This window comes from Panthera leo, chromosome D2 (genome assembly GCF_018350215.1).
Source record: "Panthera leo isolate Ple1 chromosome D2, P.leo_Ple1_pat1.1, whole genome shotgun sequence".
NCBI classification, from domain to species: domain Eukaryota; kingdom Metazoa; phylum Chordata; class Mammalia; order Carnivora; family Felidae; genus Panthera; species Panthera leo.
The window spans coordinates 42,431,301-42,452,699 of NC_056689.1; the positions used below are offsets into that span (position 1 = coordinate 42,431,301).

The 21,399-nt window shown below is 38.4% G+C and overlaps 1 protein-coding gene across 2 annotated transcripts in view; it reads left to right on the plus strand.

Moving 5' to 3' along the window:
- Nucleotides 1-318: 318 nt before the first annotated feature.
- Nucleotides 319-21,399, plus strand: part of CCSER2 (coiled-coil serine rich protein 2) — a 186,860-nt gene continuing 165,779 nt past the window's right edge. The window contains exon 1 of one of the 2 annotated variants that reach the window (XM_042907896.1): nucleotides 319-445. The gene's annotated coding sequence lies outside the window, so the exon portion shown is untranslated. The remainder of the gene's footprint in view (nucleotides 446-21,399) is intronic. The other variant, XM_042907895.1, reaches the window with a different exon arrangement.

Sequence of the window (21,399 nt, forward strand, 5' to 3'; positions counted from 1 at the left end):
CAGGGTGCAGAAAAGCAAGGTCAGTGGAGAGGGGCGGTCCCGAAGTGAAGGCGGAGCCTGGGGATTTCTGGCGCGGGGTGGAGGCGGGGCTAGGGGTGGGCTGAGGCCGGAGTCGGGCGAGGGGGCGGATCTGAAGGCGGGGCCTGGCCCCGTGAGGCTCGCGACTGCGCACGCGGGTCCCGGGGGGCGGGGCTGCGCGCGCGCGGTGCGCGGGCCCTGGAGGGCGGAGTCCAGGCGGGTGCCGGCCAAGGGAGGGGGCGCGGTATCTCTCGAGTCAGGCGCTCCCTCAGGCCGCGGACGCGATGCTGGCTGCTGCAGGTTTGGCTGCGCGGCCGGCGGGGATGTGACGGGCGGTCCCTCGCCTCACCTGCGGTCCTTGGGCCCGTAGGTCACTGGGCGACCCGCAGCCGGGCCGCGGCCGGGGAGGCAGCGTGACCTCCGCACGGTGAGAGTCAGGGTCGGGCGGGAGCCGGGACCGGAGTCGGGGCGGGGCGGGCGTCTGCGACAGCCCTGGGCGGGGGGCGCGGCGGGTCTCGGGCCCAGGCACCTAGGGTGAGGCTGTGACGCTCTCAGGCCTCCCGCCCTCCCGGCATCGTCTCGAGGTCCCCGCAAGCCGCCTGAGGAGGGGCGAGCTTGGAGGCTAGAGGCCGGACGCCCCCCACCCCGCGGGCTGTGACAGGCGCGCAGGGGGCCTCAGGCGCTGGGGGTGCGCCTTTCTCTTAGGAGAAATCAGGGCGAGGCCAAGTTACCCAGTGATTTCAGAGCCAGGATGCTTGCGAGGGTTGACAGGGGGAAAGTACCCGGGTGCCCCGAATGACTGTTGGGGTTTTTTTTGTTGTTGTTGTTGTTGTTTGTTTTTTTAATTGCTGGGCCAAAACAAAGACACACCTTAAAACACATCCTTAGATCAAACTTTGATGGACCACACCATTGCCATGGGTTCAGATGCTGCTTCTCTCTCCTTTTGACATCTGCTGTTTTTATACATACATACATATACATACATATATATATATGTATGTTTTTTTATGTACCTATTTTTTTTTTTTTATCAAAGTAAAAGGAAGAATGACTCCTTTGAGGTAGTCGTTAGTGGCTAAGCTTGAGTTTGAATTTCAATAATTGCAAATTCATCTTTGTAGGCTACCCAGCCAATTAGGCTTGCTGTTCCAGCACTAGGCCTTAGCCGTGTGGCAATTACTGATGCAGGGACTCTTCGTGGTCAGAGATTGAAATGTGGATATTTCACTCTCATTGGTGAGCTGAATTGAGCTTCAGTCCTTTCAGAATAGTCATTTGAAAAAGCATTCCTTTTCTCTTTTTCTCCTGAGAATTAAAATAGAATGGAACTAATTTTGCCAGTCACAAAAAAAAAAAAAAAAATCCTCTTGTAGACTAAAGATTTTGGTGGGACAGCTCTTTAACCAAAAGGAATTTAAGATACCCTCCTCCTGCACAAAACTTGGTTTTATCTGCAATCAGTATAAGATAAAGATTTAAACATTCTTGAATGTTTTGCCTGTACTTAGTCTTCTCAGACATTATTACGGTTTGCCTCTTGAGATTTATTAAAGCTCTTTAGTGTTATTTGGTTATTTGCTTTAGTATTCTCTTTAGGCAAAACACACACACTTTCTTAAGAACCTTTTAGCCATAATTCATATTCTTTTACTTCCGTGTAAAGAAACTTCATGGTAAGAAACCGCTAGAAGCCATCCTGAGAGCAGGCACTCTTCATTTAAAACAACAACCATTTATTCTGTATTTCCATATCGAGACCTGCATTTTTTTGTTTGTTGCCAACTCAACTCCTTTGTATGCTAAATAGAAGGGGACTTTGATTCCCCGTGTAAAAGTCCGTCAGTGACTGTACATAATCTGTATTTGATAAAAGTCAAAGTCCTTTGAGATTTCTGATAACTTGTGAACGTTTCTAATTTCATTTCTGCCATTTTGCTCTCCTCTCCATACAGACACTACTTAAGAGTTCTCTGAAGATGACATCTTCCTTTGTGGTTTTACACTGTTCTCTCTATTGAGACTTCTTCTCTACTTAGTAAACAATTTGCTCTTCAAGATCTACCGAAAACATCACCTCTGAAAATGGTCCAGAAATCTTATCCCCCTTGTCTTGACTGATCCAGTACTACATCATGCATTCTTCGTTTAGCATCTGTTAGTAATGATTTGTTTATATGTCTGTCTCCATCAGACCTTTGGGTTCCTTCAATGCTAACATTTACTGTTATGTGGCACAGGTACTCAAAAACGATTTATTGATTACATTTTTGAGGAATGCTCTTGATCTTAAATGTAAGTTTAAGATAGGCAGACTTTGTGAACGATCTCTTTCAATATCGGAAAACATGGAAAAGATGAATGCATAAGGTACCTTTAAATTTCCATGAAGACAGTCAAAATTGTTGCTGATTGGGAATGAAATCCTAGTGATGACAGCAAAAAAACAATACATTTTATAATGCAAGACTAAAAAAGGCATGGCCAGTAAGGATTCCTGCTTCTTTGATTTTAAGAGTTTATTTTGAGGCAAAGTGATTTGCCCCAGGTCTTGCAGGTAGAAAGGGACAGAGCTGGGATACAATTCAAGCCTTTTGACTATTTGTGTATTTTACCTTTGCTCTCAGTTTCCTAATGATAAGTCTTAATAATTATTCTGCAATTTTGAGTGGAAGGTTTTGAGAGGCGTAGACATGTATTAGTAAAGGGGGTCTATTAATAGAATGTTGAACTTGAAAGAATTAATGAATTATTCGGTTTAGCTTAAAAAATTTTACCCATTAACTGATGCTTGAAAGGGCAAGTGTCTTATTTAGGTTGTTTAGAGTCACTGGGACCCCACATCTTCAGACCTCATGCTTGTGTATTTTTCATTCCTTCATGGTGCTTTAGGGGGAAAATGAGGAAGCTGCCAATTTTTCAGAAGGAGAACAAATCGGCTTATATTTTCTCCCTCCTTGAATGCTTAGCTGCCACTCTTAGAAACTTAGAGCCCTTGAGTGGTGAGAAACATGATAATTCATTTGGGGATAGGGGAGAAACCTAACCTTCACTACTCTGCTTGGCTGGATAGTTTTTAACCTCAGTGCTTGGGGCTCTCTCTCCAGATGCCCCATAACAAGTGGCTTCTGCTCACCATATGGAGATCCCTCATACAGTTACGTTTTGATGGTAAAATGAGATTTTAATATAGTAAGGTTACAGATGGCTAATAGCATGGCTAAAATTACATGTGTGGCTAGTCTGTATGTGAGAAGAGCCTATCTGATTACTTGTCTATGTGATAGGTTTTTTGGGAAAAAAATTGATGCTTGTGGTTTTATGCTTCTGAAATGTGTACTTACTGTAGTGGGCCTGATCAATTCCAATAGGATTTTTATTTTACAAACAACTTAATGATGAAAGAAATAAAAAAAAAATGTTTATTTTTTATTTTTCACCGTATATATGTGATTTTATACTATAATCAAAGCGTAATGTTTAATATTGCTTTCATATTTAATGTTTTATTTTTGCTATAATTTTTGCACATTTAAATTTTACAATGTTGCAGTGAATTGAGTTACTTATTTATAATAGTTGGACATCCAAGTTATTTCTTGCTTTGCAAGTAAAACAGTTATCATATAGCTGTGCTATGTTTTGCTTCTTTCCTTTAGGCTAAAGACCCAGGAGGGGGAATTACAAGGTCAGAGGGTCTGAAAGTTTTTGTCACTTTTGGAAAATATTGCCGAATTTATTTCTGAAAGATTTATTTATTTATTATTTTTACTTTTTAAAAGTTTATTTATTTTGAGAGAGAGAGAGAAAGAAAGAGAGAAGATGGGGGAGAGGCAGAGAGAGAGGGAGAGAGAGAATCCCAAGCAGGCCCTACACTGTCAACATGAAGCACTATCAGCATGGAGCCCAACATGGGGCTCGAACTCACAAACCCTGAGATAATGACCTGAGCCAAAGTCAGATGCTTAAGAGACTGAGCCACCCAAGTGCCGTGAAAGGTTTTTTTTTTTTTTTTAATTGATTTACATTGCCTCTTGCTGTTTAGTTGACCAGTTTTGTCATACTTTTATAGGTTTTTGTTTTAAAAGTTTTTTTTTTTTTTTAAATAGGTGTAAGACTATCTACTGCCTAACATCTGTCTACTGCCTAACATAACTATTCACAATAGAAAAGCAAATGCAGTATTTTTCTGGTTTTACTTTCTCCTTTGTATGAATTGTTTGAATCGCTTCTCGGCCTTTTGGCTAAGATCAAGTGTATGAATTGTTTGTCCTTTGCCCATAAGTTTATTGGAATCTTTTTACCGATTTTCATTATCACTTAACATCATAAATATGAATCTCCTAAAATGTTTCTGATCTGTTTTGTTATTGTGAATTTGGCAGTTTTTAAAATTATTATTATTAAAAAAAATTTTTTTTAACATTTATTTATTATAGAGAGACAGAGCAAGAACATGGGAGGGGCAGAGAGAGGGGGAGACACAGAATCCGAAGCAGGCTCCAGGCTCTGAGCTGTCAGCACAGAGTCCGATGTGGGGCTCAAACTCACAAATTGCAAGATCATGACCTGAGCCGAAATCGTATGCCCAACCGACTGAGCCACCCAGGCATCCCAGCAGTTTTGAAAATTATTAAAAATCACTGACTTACAAAAAATTTTCGTGATTTCATCTTTTGATTGTGAAGTGTGAGAATGAATGTCACTCCATCATCTGATGCACACTTGTATTTTTTTAAGCTTCTTGAGTTTGTTTTGTTACATGTGTATATCTTTAGAAAATTATATATGCAGTTGAGATTGAATTTAGTTTATGTGGTTTAATACTATAGAGAATCACATTCTTAAAAATCTCTACGTGAGGGGCGCCTGGGTGGCTCAGTCGGTTAAGCGGCCGACTTCGGCTCAGGTCATGATCTCGCGGTCCGTGAGTTCGAGCCCCGCGTCAGGCTCTGTGCTGACAGCTCAGAGCTTGGAGCCTGTTTCAGATTCTGTGTCTCCCTCCCTCTGGCCCTCCCCCGTTCATGCTCTGTCTCTCTCTGTCTCAAAAATAAATAAACGTTAAAAAAAAAAAAATTAAAAAAAAAAAAAAATCTCTAAGTGAGTTTCTGTTGGTAAGTTGCAGCTTTTTTTTCTTCCTGAACTTGAATAGGAAACAAAACAAAGCTAGTTTTTTATTTTGTTTTGTTTTTTGTAAATGGGTACTTGTTTCTAAATAAGTTATAGTAAATTTTGAGGAAAGCGTATTTTGGTTAAATGAAGTTCCTGTTAGGTCATGGTTAACCAGAAGGTCATTTCTGATTTAACTCTTACTGTTTGTTAATCATTGTAAAATATATGAGAGTAAAACTTCGGTTATCTGCGTCCTTTGGGGAGTGAGACATGCTAGATAGATGAGATATCCCAGGGTAATAGTTAACATTGGTTGAATGCTGGGTACTGTTGTGGTACTTGGCTTGGAGTTGCTTTCTTGATTCCCGTAACAACTGTAAGAGGTAGGTTCTTCATATCCTCACTTTGCAAATGAGGAAGCTTAGAGAGGTAGAGTGACCTGCCAAAGGTAACACAGCTAGTAAGCAGTGGAACTAGAGCTTAGTCTGTCTACTTTTAAAATGGTGTGTTTGAGAAGTGTATTATCTTATTTTTTGTGCTAAGGATTCGAACTTTATCTCGTAGGCATTGGAATGATATTAGATGTTTCAAAGTAAGGGGATGATAGGGTTTGTCTTTTAGGGAGTTGGCTGATGTGGTGGTGTGGAAATATATTGAATTGTGTTTCTGATAGGAAGTGGTTGCAATAGGTCATATGAGAAATAAAGCCTGAACTGCAAAGTGGATTTGGAGATCAGGGGATTTTATGGAAAGATACAGGACTTAGTAACTGATTTACAAGAGAGTAGGAAGCTGGAGTGTTGATTTGGAAGATATGCAGTAGGGTAATGACAGATGAATATGTGCTTCAAACACTTTGTCATATTTCTTTTATGGCATTGACTGTGATGTATTTGCATCTAATCTAGTGACACATCTACCTCCCCCACTGGATTGTGTGCTTTTCAAGGGCAGGGACTGAGTAGAAGGCATGAACTAATACAGGATGAACTAATACAGGAAGAGGGCAGGAGACTGAAGTGGGGGTGGGAAACACCAAATCACCCACATCAAAGAATGGATGGAGGAAGAGGAGCTCTAGAAAGTGACAACTGCCAGGGAGGAGCAGGGAGACCCATCAGTGCCAGATGGGGGAGGAGTGTTACGGAGAGGGAAGTATTAGCACAAAAGTAAATACAAAGTGCCACTTCAGGCTACAAACAATTCTGGTTGTTGTGTCCCACTGTGATACGCTGATGACCAGCGGTTATATAGAGCTAAGTTGTCTTTACTTTGCTACCCACTTTTTCCTTCCACACTTTCTCAGAGTATCCTATGGTCTCCTGCTTCTTTTAGCTTAACATCTGCCTGCTACTGGTGCTGATGCTGGGACATGACTCAGCCTATTGAGAGCAACCAATCCGAACCCTCCTTTCTTTTAAGTCGATTGACAAATCTTCTCTGCTGAGTTGATTGCTTTTTTTGCATGCCCCCAGAGTTACTCCTCTGACTTTCAAGACTTCTGATTGGTTGTTTTGAGGTTTGAAACCATTGAGAAGCCAGAGGATTTTCTTTTCTTTTCTTTTCTTTTCTTTCTTTCTTTCTTTCTTTCTTTCTTTCTTTCTTTCTTTCTTTCTTTCTTTCTTTCTTTCTCATCCTAACAAGTGCCCTGCTCAATACCCATTGCCTACTTTCCCCTCGAGAAGCCAGAGGATTTTTATTTTTATTAAAAAATTTTTTTTAACATTTGTATGTTATTGATAGACAGACAGACACAGAGCATGAGCAGCAGTAGAGAGAGGGGGAGACACAGAATCTGAAGTAGGCTCCAGGCTCTGAGCTGTCAGCACAGAGCTGACACAGGGCTCAACTCACTGCGAGATCATGACCTGAGCCAAAGTTGATCGCCCAACCAACTGAGCCACCCAGGCGCCCCAGAGAAGCCAGAGGATTCTTAAAGACTGGATTCATGAAAGCTGAAGTTTTAACCTGTTTACTTTTCCATGTTGATCAGTTTGATCGTTGGACCATCTTTGAGGATTGTTGATCTTAAAAATGCTCCAGGATCATCATTCCAAATAATTAATAATCTTTGTTCTCTTTGTACTGTTTTATAGTTATCTAAGGTGTGGGGGCTTGTTTTAAATTTCCTTGGTCATTTCCTAACATTTCATATGATTGGTTTTCAAAGAGCCGCTTAGGAAAGGAATTTGTACTTGATTTCTTCTGCTATTATTTGCTTCAAAGCATCCTTATTCTTAACTTGCTGCCTTTTTCTTCCCAGTTTTCATCTGGCTGGTTTTTATACTTGGTAAGTACGATGGGAAGGGGAAAAGAGAAAAAAAATGGCTAATTACTTTTCTCTTCCCTGCCTTACTTTAGTTGTTACTGTCCTCCTCTCCACAATCACTGTTCCCAACTGTCCAATTTGGCATGGCCTCCTGCCCTATATCTTCAGTTCTGTGTGTGGGGATGGGAAATGCAAGACAGCTCTTTAGCTAAGGAATGCTGGATGTCTCAGGGTTTTGGTCCTTCTGTAATGGTGATACCTTTGTAGCTTAGTAGATGCTTTTTATTCCCTGGCAATCTACATCTCTGTAAAATACAAAAAATAAATGTAGGTCATGTTTCTTTGAATTAATTCTCATTCATTCCCTCTCTCTCTCTCCCTCTCCTCCTTTTCTCTCTGTTTCCTTCTCTCCCTTCCCCCCTTCCCTCCTCCCCCATACCCTTCTCCCCACCATATCAAGATAACACAGTCTTTGATGACTGACCCCCTAGTGAATACACTAGGGACAACTAAGATAGGCAGACACCAGAAGGTACTTTGAATTGTTGTTGTCATCATATTAATGATATTTGGTTGCAGCCTGAGTGCTTTGGGGAAATTTGAGAGCTTTCACTGACCATTATGTCTTGGCAGACAGTGTTATGGTTGGCAGTTACACTTTTCTCTGACAACCATAGTTTAGAAAAGCAGGAACTATTCGTAACAGCTGTTTAAGTGTAGGATGGGTCTGGTGATACTTTGATCTGAGTTGATAGGCAAGGTTATAGGAAACATAGCCTGGTAATATTTCTTTACAGAGAGTGGGGAGGCAGAGATGGCCATTTTTTTTTCCTTATTCTTCCTTTTATTCTTATTTTAAATTTTTTTCTAGGGTTTATTTTCTTCATTTCATAGTCACTTTTGCAGTCAACATTTTTCCAAGACTTGAGAAGTTCCACACTGTAAATTTGCTCAACCCAATCTTTGAGACCAGTCTAGATTTTCCTGATTCATGCCATCCATCCATTCAAGAAATACCCACTGAGCACTTGGTAATAATAGTGCAGTGAAGAAAATGCCTTTTCTGCCCTTGTGCAACTTTCATTCTAATGACAAGATACAGAAAATAAACAAGTGTATATGTAATATGTCAGCTATTATACTACTGTGGAGAAAAGCAAAGCAGAATAAGGCAGAGAGACCATGTAAGGAGGATGCTGCTGTTTTTTTTTTAATTAAAAATTTTTTTTAATGTTTATTTATTTGAGGGGGAGGTGAGCGGGGGAGATGGGGAGAGAGAATCCCAAGCAAGCTCCATACTGTTAGCACAGAGCCTGACATGGGGCTCGATCCCACAAACTGAGATCATGACCTAAGCTGAAATCAAGAGTGGGAGGCTTAACCGACTGAGCCATCAAGGCGCCCCAGGATGCTGCTATTTTATGTAAGATGGTTAGAGAAGGCTGCAGTGATGAATGGTATTTGAGCAGAAACATGGAAGAAGTGAGATTGTGATGATCTAATCTGTGCAGCTATTAGGGGAGAGAGTAGTTGAGGAAGACGAAGCAAGTGCAGATGTCTCGTGTCTGAAGCATGCTTGTCTTGTTTGAGGAGTGGCAAGTAGATCAGCGGAGGCATTGGGGGGGATGATTGGTGAAAGATGAGGTGGGGGGCCATAGAGGGTGCTGGGAGAGGTGTGCATGATAGATGATATATGGCCTTGTAGGCCAGTAGGACTTTGGCTTTTACTCTGAAGGTGGGAAGCATTTAAAGAGTTTTGACTTGTTTTAAATAGACCTCTCAACAGTTATGTAGAGAATGTCTGAAGGTGGGTATAATGAGATCATTCAGCAGGCTCCAGCAGCAATCCAGAGTGGGAGATGATAGCGATTTTAGGCAGGAATTGAGAGAAGTGCTTACAGTCTGTATACATTTTGAAATCAAAGCCAACAGAATTTGATGGTGAATTGGATGTGTCTGTTCATTGTTTTTTTCCTGACTAACTGGAAAAAATGGAGCTGCCATTTGTCAAGTTGGTGAAGACTTCAGGAGAAGCAGATGGGAAATAGTTTAATTTTGGTTATGTTAAGTTAGCAATCCAAGTGGAGATACTGTCCAGACAAGGTACAAGGTATACATGAGTCTGCAGTTCAGGGCAGAGGTCTGGGCTGGAGATAAAAAGTATTTATTTATTTATTTATTTATTTATTTATTTAGAGAGGGAGGGAGGGAGTGAGGGAGGGAAGGAGGGTGGGAGGCAGAGAGGGGCAGAGAGAGAGGGAGAAAGAGAATCCCAAGCAGGCCCCACACTGTCAATGCAGAGCCCGATGTGGGGCTTGAACCTGTGAACCACGAGACCATGACCTGAGCCAAAATCAAGAGTCGGACTCTTAACGGACTGAGCCACCCAGGAGCCCCTGGAGATAGAAATTTTAAGTCATGGACATGGAGATAGTATTTAATACCCTGAGAACTGATTAAGATAATCTAGGGAGAGAGTGTGGCTGTAGAAGAAGCCCAAAGATTTTGCTTTAGGGTCCTGTAATGTTGACAGGGAAAGAGAGAGAGAGAGAAGGACAGCCAGAGCTAGCAAAGGAAACTAAGAAGCATTCCATGAGGAAGGAGGGGAATTAAGAGTGAATGGTATTCCTGAAGCCAAGTAAATGTTTTAAGGAGGGAGTAAGTGAACAGCTATGGCAGATTTTATTAGATCCAGGACAAGGATGTGACTGTTAGATTTAGCAATATGAAAATCATTGGTGACTGTAACAAGTTCTTGGTGGTCATGAAAACTTTATTGGAGTGAGTTTTAAGAGAGAACTGTAGGAAGGGAGTTGGTTTCAAGGAGTTTGCTGTAAATTGAAGATGAGGAAAAAACAGGGTGATAACTAGAGGGGATGTGGAGTCAAGGAATTGTTATTTCCTTAAAAGATGAGTGCTTTTCTAGTATATTTGTATAAATACAAAAATATTTATAGTTTATGGAATGACCTAATAGAGAAGAATTAAAGGAGCGATTTCTTTGAAAAATAAATGAAATTAATTCAATCCTAATCTGTGAACCCAGAGTCTATCATTATCATATATATGTCCTTATGTATTAACCTATTTCTTTCAAATTAAGACAGTGGCTAGTGGGGAGAGGTGTTAAAGAACATCCCCATACCTCCAATTTGTTGAATTTTTTATCAGTTCAAAACTATAGTTTTTATATGTGAGTAACAAAATTTTTAATAGATTATTAGGAAATGGGTTAAATGGTCTTTTTTTATTTTTTATTATTTTTTTTGCTAACCTTTTTTTGTTTGGTAACTTCTTCCTGTTTATTGTCTTCAGCAGTTTTGCACAGTGCTTGCCCTGTGGTTCTAAATTTTGGTTTGGTAATCTCTGTTATAGTAGTTTTACTGTGAAATACCTTTTTAAAAAAGGGAAAAAATTAATTAAAAAAATTTTCTTAAGTACTTTTAAGGGAAAAATTTGATGGCCATTCTTTTTCCTTTTTTTCTAATGTACCTGACTGCACTTTTACTGTAATTGCTTCTGATTATTGAGTTGATGTTTGAGATGAGTTTAGAAACTTAGGTTGGAAGCCCATATTACAGTTACATTATTTTATGTGCCTCTTTTTGTGGTTCATTTATGTTTGAGTAAGTAGTTGTCAATATTTAGTGCTGAAGCATTACTGCAGTTGCTTTTAAATCTTCTTCATTGGTCTTCCTCCAGATTTTCTTCCATTAGCCGCTTATTCATACTTCTGACTTGAGTTTCTGAAACACAGATCTGATCATGTTTTATTGTTGCTTTAAAAGTCTTCTGTGGCTTTCTGTTGTCTATGGAAGTTAGACACCTTTTTTTTTTTTTTTTTTTTTTTCTTCTTCTTTTGCTTCTTGCCCACCTCCAGCCTGTACCTGCATTCTGCTTTAGGGGATTTGGAGTGCTCCTTGCTAGGTTCTAATGCACATTTGATGTTTCTTACCACAGGATAATGGTCAAATTTGCTGTCAGTGTACAGAAGAAAGTCCTCCATGTGTTGTGGTCTTCATCTTTTATCATGGTTCCATGAATATGAGAAACTCTTTGACATCTCTGTGCTTTTGCACATAATATTCCTCTCCCCCCGAATGCCATGTAACTACTTAGCTACCTTGTTAAATCACTTCATCTTTTTAGAAACCCAAATAAAAGTCTCCTCTTCCAGGAAAACTTCTAGGCATATTTTCATCATGTCTCTTCTAACCCACCTTCATTATATTCTCTGTTACCTGTGTTCCTGCAACATTTTGCAGTTATTTTGTTTTAGTATTTGCTGTATTTTCCTCTATTTGCTTTCATGGCTGGTCTCCCTTGCCTCACCATTAAACTTATAGTCACTCAAGAAATTTTTGTTGAATAAATGTTTGAGTAAAGCAAACGATTATTCAACATTGACCCACCTTTTTTTTAAGTTTATTTATGTATTTTTGAGAGAGAGGGCATGTGCGTGCACAAGTGGGGGAGGGGCAGAGAGAGGGAGAGAGAGAGAGACTCCAAAGCAGGGTCCGCACTGCTAGCACAGAGCCCAATGTGGGGCTTGAACCCACAAACTGTGAGATCATGACCTGAGGCAAAGTTGGGCACTTAACTAACTCAGCCACACAGGCATATGCTTTTTAAACCATTTACCTACTTTTTAAAAAAAATTTTAACTAAAAATTTTAATATTTATTTATTTATTTTGAGAGAGAGAGAGAGAGAACAAGTAGAGGAGGGGCAGAGAGAAGGAGAGACCCAATCCCAAGCAGGCTCCGCACAATCAGTGCAGAGCCCAATGAGGGGCGAACCCATAAACTGAGATCATGACCTGAGCTGAAATCAAGAGGTGGATGCTTAACTAACTGAACCATCCAGGTGCCCCTACCCTAAATGTATCTTAAACTCATTCTCTAGCCAGATTTTGACTTCTATGTTAGTGTTTTCTGTAGCACCATCTTTGGTTTCTCTATAGTATCCTTAAGTCTCACTTTTGTATCTTATCATTACTGAGTTTTATTATAATTCAACAAACATTTTTTTGGTCACTTCCCATGTACCTGATTTGTTAGTACTAGTGATGAGAGGCTGAATAAGATAAGGTCTCAGTCCATGAATTATTGTGATATATGATGAGTATAGTAATAGTGGAATATCTAGGACACCTTGGGAGTTCTGTCTTTCATGTACTCCTTAATTCTTACTTTGGCTACTACTAACCTCTTTCAGGCCCTAGATAATTTTAGACTCTTTATTTAGTAGCTGTCTTGCCTTAACTCTCTTGTCATTCCAGTTCATCATGAATACTGCCAGCAGATTCGATTCGTTGTCTTTGAAAGAAGAAAAAAAGTACAAGTCTTTCTTTTTCCTGTTCATGGAATAAAATCCAAAATAGAATGCAATCTGGAATGCCAAGCGTTTGGACCAGACTTCCTTTCTTCTCTTGTGCTACATGAACTGTTCACTATAGCAAAACTCTCTACATTCTGTTCCAAACACAGTTCATACTTTTCCTTTTTTGCCTTGCTTGTTTGAGCCATTCCACCACTGTAAAAACAGTGTTTTTACTCTTGGTTCCTCTACTTACTGAAATTGTATCTGTTCTTGGATGTAGTTCCCACTTGTTAAGTCTAGTGTGAACCTTTTTGATGATCATGCCCATATTTATAACACCCTCTCATCCTTTGCCTTCATGACACCACTATTTTCTGTTTTTCTTAACCTATTCTTTCTCAGCTGTCTTTACTGACTCCTATCCCTAAATGTTCATTTCCCAGGGTTTTCAATCTGACCTCTTTTTTCTTTATTCTGTTGTGCTTTCTTGGAACACATGTCATTTTTCATTATCTCTTTTGTGTTCATTTCCCCAGCCCTGTTTTTCTCTTGAACACTCCAGTCCTTAGGTTTGCTACTGAAAATGTCCACCTGATTGTCTAGCAGAAAACCTGAAAGTTACAACATCAAAAATTAAGTACATGTTTTTCTCCAGAACCTTGTGTTCACCTCATTTTCCTATCTTGGTTAATGATGCTGTCAGTCACTCAGTTACTCATATTATAAACCTGCGAATCATCCTGACTTTTGTTCTCCCATCCCTTATTTTCCATTAGCTGGCAAGTCCTGCTGTTGGAGCTTTTCCCTCTCCATTCCCTTTACTGTTTCCTTGGGCCAGGTTCTGATATCCTTGGTAACCACTGTAAAAGCCCCTTTAAAGTAAGTCTTCTGCTCAATCCTGAATATTGTATAGGAAATTCATGTTGGTTGTATCCTGTAGGAATGCCAATGGCAAAATAGTTTTAGGTCTGCCACTCTAGAATAGCACCTGAACCATGGACTAATCTTTGTGTATCCATTAAAGGTCAATTTCCTAAGTATTTCTATAAGATGATATTGTTAAGATATAATTTATGCTTTGTAAAATAAATTTTCTTAAGGATTAAGAATGTTATTTCTAAAGACAAAAGGGAAAGCAAGAAAAGATAGAGGGAAGCAGAGGTCTTGCTGCTGGGATAAGTGCCAGAAATGATCTTTTAGGATATTTTCTTAATGAACTAGAAGAGATTATAAATTTGAAAGTAACACTAGGTGCTTTGTGTCCAAATGCCAGTTAAAGAGCAGATAACTACAGAAGGAGCTTCAGACTATGAGTAGACAAAACTGAGAGCTTTAGTGTGGGGAATTGTAAGCTAATAGATTTGAATAGTACTTTGAAGAGATGTTTTTAACCATCAGTTCATAATCAGGTCAGACTCCTGATAGCATTATTGCATGTTCTGGCAGATACTGGCCTAATGTGCTGATGCTACAGAGGTGGTACCATGGTCACCACCTCTGTATCATCTAATATGTTTCATAAGCACAAGTCCTCTCGTATTGAAGCATTATTTTCTGAATTCAGGTATAGTCAAAGAAGAGCTCTTCAGTTTTTTGATTTTTTCTTGGTTTTCTTTCTTTGATTTTAGATAGAATTTGTCTTGCTTGTAACATTTTAAAAAGTCAAATTAACAGAAGAAATTACTTTAAAACTTGAGTGGCTTATATACTGAATTAGTTAGCATATATTTCAGAATAATTGAATATGTACATATTGTGAATATTTTGCAAGATTATTGTGTACATTTTTTTGGCTTTTGCTGTTGCTGTATTGTTGATTTTTGTTAATTTTCCATAAATTTAAGGTTTATCAGGCTGATACTAGATTCTCACTTGGAAATTACCTTGGAAAATGTATTTGAGCATTCTGTATTGTAGCATTTTGAAGTTGAACATGGGGTGTGTATCATTTTGGCTTATAATGTTCTGCCTAGGAGTTCCTCTCTGGAGGAGAAAAGGAAAAAGGCTTCATAGAGAGTCCCCAAAGTAGACCAGAGTGGTATTTTGAGCTGAGGGAGTAGTGTGTACTCTGGTAAGGAGTCCTGAAAGATCATAGTATGGGAATGGATCCTTGGGTGGTTTGGTGTGAGTGGAAGGCAGGGTTTGGTGGGTAGTGGTAGGAGAGAGCAGCTGCAAAGAAACACTTGCTTACTATCTGTGTATCTATGGACAGATTATGTGATTTCTCCAAGTTGGTTTTTGTTGTTGTTTGTTTTTTAATGCTGGTCGTGGAGTCCAACACAAGGTTCAATCCCAAGACCGTGATGATTACCGGAGCCGAAATCAAGAGTCAGATGCTTCACCAGCTGAGCCACCCAGGTGCCCCTCTCCAAGTTTCAATCTCCTTAAATATGCAGAATGAGAATAATAAAGATATCTGGGGCACCTCGGTGGCTCAGTCGGTTGAGTGTCCAACTTTGGCTCAGGTCATGATCTCCCAGTTTGTGAGTTCGAGCCCCACGTCAGGCTTTGTGCTGACAGCTCGGAGCCTGGAGCCTGCTTCAGAGTCTGTGTCTTCCTCTCTCTCTGCCCCTCCCACCCATGCTCTGTCTTTCTTAAAAAATAAACAAATAAACATTAGAAAAAGAATAAAAGATATCTAATTTAGGATTGTTGTAGGATTTAAATGAGGTAATGCAAATAAATACCTGGTACACAAGTTCTCAGTAGGTACCAGCCACTGTTGTTAGTACTGTTTTATGGCATTTGTTCTTTGGAGAGCCATTGAAAGATTTTATTTTTTTTAATTTTTTTAAGTTTATTTAAGTAAACTCTATACCCAACATGGGGCTTGAACCCATGACTCTCCAAGATCAGGAGTCACATTCTCCTTTGACTGAGGCAGGCAGGTGCCCTTGAAGGATTTTAAACTGAAGAGTGACATAATCAGATTTATAATTTTGAATATTAAGTCTGGGAAAAGTATAAAGGATGCATTAAAGGGAAAAAGCTGAAGGTAGGGAATTAAGGAAACTTATGTTAGTAGAATACTGGCTAGCGATGGTAAGAATCTAGATTAAGAAATGTGGTGTTGGAGAAGACAGGATGGATTTGAGAATTATCAAAAATTGATGTGCATTATATTCTATGAGTTGGGAAAATCTAAAGGGAACTAGGAAAATAGCAAGGATGTAGACAGAGTACTCAGCTGAGTAGAATATATTGTATTCTCTCATTCGTTAATGGGAGAGGGCAGAAGAGGATGGTTAGAGGCACATATTCACCATTGCCAAGGGTCTAATGGCTGAGCTGGGCTGCCTACCATTCTTTACATTGGACTGGAGCATTTGGGCATCTCTAGATGAGTCCAGAGCAGTGACTTTGGGCAGCACATAGGCATAATGTGCCAAATATCAGGAAGCTCTCATGAGTGCAGGAGAGACATGACACAACCACAAATAGACCTAAACGGTACCAGGCTTGAAACAGAGGAAGAGCTAATTCCTAAGGGACTGGAAAGACAAACTGACAGTTTTATTTTTTTTTTATTTTTTATTTTTCCAATATATGAAGTTTATTGTCAAATTGGTTTTCATATAACACCCAGTGCTCATCCCAAAAGGTGCCCTCCTCAATACCCATTACCCACCCTCCCCTCCCTCCCACCCCCCCAAACTGACAGTTTAAATTGTATTTGGATTTGAATCTCTGAGTTCTTCTCTAAGTGCTAAAAGATCAAGCCCTCCAGGACTCACCTAAGTTTTGTTGATTTTACAAGCTCAGAAGTATTTTTTTTTTATGTTTGTTTATTTTTGAGAGGGAGCACAAGCAAGGGAGGGGCAGAGAGAAAGGAGCTATCAGCGCAGAGCCTGACACGGGGCTTGAGCTCACAAGCTGAGTTCATAATGGTATTTTAGCATTTGATAATTGGGACATTTTGAAATGTTAACATACAGTCCGGGTGCCTGGGTGGCTCAGTGGGTTAAGCGTCCAATTTCAGCTCAGGTCATGATCTCACAGTTTGTGAGTTTGAGCCCCACATTGGGCTCTCTGCTGTCAACATGGAACCTGATTCGGATCCTCTGTCCCTCTGTCTCTCTGCCCCTCCTCTGCTGGTTCTCTCTTTCTGTGTCTCTCAAAAAAATAAACTGAAAAAAAAAAAAAGAGAAATGTTAACATACAGTCATTTTGCTAAAAGATGCATATCTGCTTTATGATTTTGTTTTTGGAACACTTTATGTATATTATCATTTAATCATATATTCTTTGGCAAGTTTAATTGTAGCATTTGAAAAACTGCCTTTTACAGTAAAATGATTAGTTTTCAATTTGTTTATTAAGTTGAATATTCTTACGTTACATAATTTTACTTAAAGATTATGATAATAGAGAACAAAGTTCTGTCTAGAATATTATGACGTGTATTTTGTTGTCAGTGAAGTGTTCCTGCATTGATTGACCAGTAGCGAGTATAGCTAAAATATAAATGTACTTTGATTTTAAGGTGTGGTTGATACTTAGGCCTCAGCCTACAATACTTTTTTCCTTTTGTTAATCATATTTTATGAAATTATAATTGTGTTATTTGAAGTAGACAAGATTTGGGGATTGTGCGTACTGTTATTGGCATTTTCAGTTCTTTTTTTTTTTAAGTGTGATGCCAATTTTATTTTTTTATTTTTATTTCTTTTATAAATTTATTTTTTTTTAGTTCAAGTTAGTTAACATACAGTGTAGTATTGGTTTCAGGAGTAGGCATTTTCAGTTTTTTATCAGCAATACCCAGATATTATGTCTCCTTTGCTGTGGAATTAGAGTAAGACTCTTTCTACATGCTGCTGTGTCCAAGGCAAAGAAAGAAAATACCTTCTAGTAAAACTGCAGTTATACATATTTAGATTTTTCAGTAACTTTCATTTCTTCACTTAGTAGCTTTCATTGAGTGTTTTTTCTGCACATTAAAGTGGAATACTTGTGGATATGGTCTTAAAAATGATGTGATAATTGCTATACCCAGAGATGTATGGGAGCATACAGGAGGAACACTTAACCAAGGCAGGTGTCACATGAACATGCTGATTCTATGGTGAGCTTTATTGCTATATATTACATGAGAATAGAAATACAAAACTAAAGAGTTGTCATCTAGCAGCCTGATACAGATCAGGTCATAGGAACTAGTACATTCCAGAGAGATATAGACATTGTAGGTCATGGGAGATGGCAAATTGCAGTAAGCCTGTTGTTATAGCCCTCACTGTTGTTATAGCCCTCACTTCTTGTCATGCTCTCTCCTTGTGGAGCTGTCGTGTATGCTTCTTGTCTCCCTGATGGGGACACTATTCTTGGTAATGGAAAAGTCTAGATGGCTGGTTTGGGGGGAAATATATATAAAATAGGTTGAAAAGAACTAGAATTCTTTAGCATGAATGAGATAAGTATAGTATTGACTGCTTACATTTTTTAAATTTGGAAATACTTTCATACTCACAGAAAGTTTGCAAGAATGAGAATAGTACAAAGAATATCCAAATAATCTTTATCCAGATTCACCTATTATCAAAATTTTGTGCTATTTATTATTTCTTCTCTTGCATATATACATATGTACATATACCTCTGTGTACATATATATGGTCTCTTGTACACACACACACACACACTGCACACACCAAGCATTTGAGAATAAGTTGCATATGTCATGACACTTTCCCCTGAGTACATCCACATGTATTTCCTAAGAATAGGGCTTAAAAAAGAAAAAACTAACCACTGTACGATTATGGACTTCACTAAACTTAACATTGATAAATAATCTTCCATTTGTATTCCAATTTTTTTTTCATTGGCCAAGTCTCCTTTATAGTATTTCTCCCCTTACACAAACTGCTTTTTAAGAGCAGAGAATGGAGAATGAGTGATATTTGGTAGAAATTTTTTTCTTTAAGGATCTAAAGAAAATCATAGAAACTTAAAGTTTAATTTCCCTTTTACTCCAAATCCGTCTCTCCCCCAGTTTTTCCATTTCAGAAAATGGTGGCACCATTTGATTAGTTGTTCAGGCTGGAAAACTGAGAGTCATCCTTGATTTCTCTCTTTCCCTTTTTCCTCATTCCTTGCATTTAATCTGTCACCCAAGTGCTATAGCTCCTGTTTCCCCCTGCCTACATCTTGAACTCTTCTCCTCCTTTCTATCCATCTACTTCACCCTGCCCAGTGTGTCATCATTTCTCAATGGGGCTCCTTCCTACCTACCTTCTTAACTAATTTCCCTGCTTTTGTGTTTTCTCCCTTCCAATTCATTCTCCACAAAGCAGCCAGAATGATTTTTTAGGAATGAAAATCAGATCATGTCATTTTCCTCATAACCTTCCGTGGCTTTCCATTGTGCCAGAGCACTCTTTGTCTAAATAGCTCTTCTTTCTTTAGGTTATAACTTAAATATTCTTCCTCTGAGATGCTTACCTTGATGCCCAGTCTTCTGTTTTTGTTGTTTTCCTTCACAGGACTTTGATTTGTAGTTACTTGTTTGCCTGTTTTGTTGTTTGTTGTTACTAGACTAATTGCAGAAACCATAGGGATGGCCATGTCTGTTTTGTCAACTTTTGTATACTTAGCACCTAGTGCATTTCTGGGAACATGGCAGGAGATTAAATATTTAAACATGCTTAGTGAAAGGAAACAAAGAGGTTATGTACTCCTATTGCTCATCCAGTGTAAGAGTCTGCACTCTCTGGCAAGTATTATTCAACTTGTTTTTGAATGATTTCAGATGCACTGCTTAGTGTTTTATGTGGTAGTCCATTACCTTTTTCAGTAATTCTGATAGTTTGAAAGATGTTCTTTACTTTGAGCTGAAAACTGTCTTTCTGTATTTTTGCCCTTTGATCCTCATTCTGCCCCTCTCTTGACACCTTAAACTATTTGACAGTAATAATCATATATTCTGTTGGTTAGGCTAAAACATTTGTAAATGCTTTACTTTTCATTATGTAATATGGTTCTTCACCCTTACCCTGTCTGTAAAAATCCATTTTGTCAGGTTAACTCTTAAAGTGGTATATTGAAGAATAAAGATGTTCATGATCTTTGGTCTCGTAATTTGTGGTTAAATGATTTAAGCATATTAATCCAATGTAATATATTGTAGCCATCAAAATAATAAATGTAACATTTCTATAGAAATGTGGGAAATGCTTGTAAAATAATTAACAAAGTAGAATGTTAAATTGTATCTAGTTATTATAGCCAACTGAGTAGCTTATAGCTAGTTTGATAAGGGGTAAATGTAATGCTTACGACTGTTATCATTCCAGTGAGAGGTAAGGGAGACTTTAATAGTCTGCATTAATTCTTCTTGACTTAGATACTGTCTTTCTTTTATTGTAGTCTAGAATTACTTGTTTTGTGGCTTTACCTCACTGTTAACCCATTTGAACTCATCAGCTAAAATTGCCCAAGCTAAACCATGGAGCAAAATTTGTTTCCTTGAGATGTAAACACATTTGAATTTTTCACGATGACGTATCAAATTGGGTTAGAGACTGAGATGTACTGAATGGCTGAGGGATTGTTCAGGGCGTTCCTTGCTATCTAAATTATTTCTTGAAGGTACTGTGGACTGCTGGTATATTATTTGAATATTCTGTCCCAATACTATAATGTTATTGTCCTGAAATAGGCTAATATTTTAATAGTATTTTTAATCAAAACTAATAATTAAGTTGTAATTATAACTACTGTTTAGACAGTTATTTTTGAGAAAAAGCTTACTTAATATGTGATGGTAACATATTTAAAAGCAAACTTAAAAATTCATACTTTATTTTTACAGAAAAATGTCTTTAGAACTGAATTATTTAATAATGTCCAAATTTACAGATGTTTATTTAGTATTTGGAAGGCTTTTTTTTCTTGTAAAAACATCACTTTTTGTTAACCTAAAAGAATTGAAAACAACACCATTGGATATTAGTAATTAAATCTAGAAAAAAATTGATGAAAATTATTGTTCTAATTGATATGTGAAGAAAATCAGGTTTTATTAGATGAACATTAAGGAGATAGGAGGACACTTAGAATGAGAGTAGGTTTCTTTCTTGTTGTTTGTGTCTAGTTATTTGTTGTAAGTGGTTGTTGAGTGAATTCTGAAAGAATTGCTCGGCCCATCCTGTGACAGAAGAGTTGGCTTTGTAGCCAGCAAACTCTGTGAATGGCAATTGTCTTAACTTCTCTGGACTCAGTTTCCTATATGAGCTGTGATTTCCCAATTCTAAAACTCTGGTTTATTGAAGTATACTATATGACAGAGTGGCATTTTCAAGGTATAGAAGTTATTAGCACTTTTATTTATTCCATCTAATTTCACTTCAAAGTATTTTTCTTGCTAAGAAGTTATTTTTATCTCATTTTTTTTTTTTATGTCCCTTTTGTATTTTCCATGTGGAGAGAGTATCTAATAAGTTTGTGTGGAAAGGTTTCAGTTTTTTAAAAGGTGTAAGAGGAGACTCTGTTTGTTGTTCTGATGAGCTGGGTCATTTTTAGCCAACACTCCTTCTAATAATAAATAACCATGACAGGCAAAATTTATTTATTTGTTTATTTATTATCTTTTTTTTACGTTTTTATTTTTTTAACTTTTTAAGGTTTTTTATTTTAATTCCAGTTAACATACAGTGTTATATTAATTTCAGGTGTAC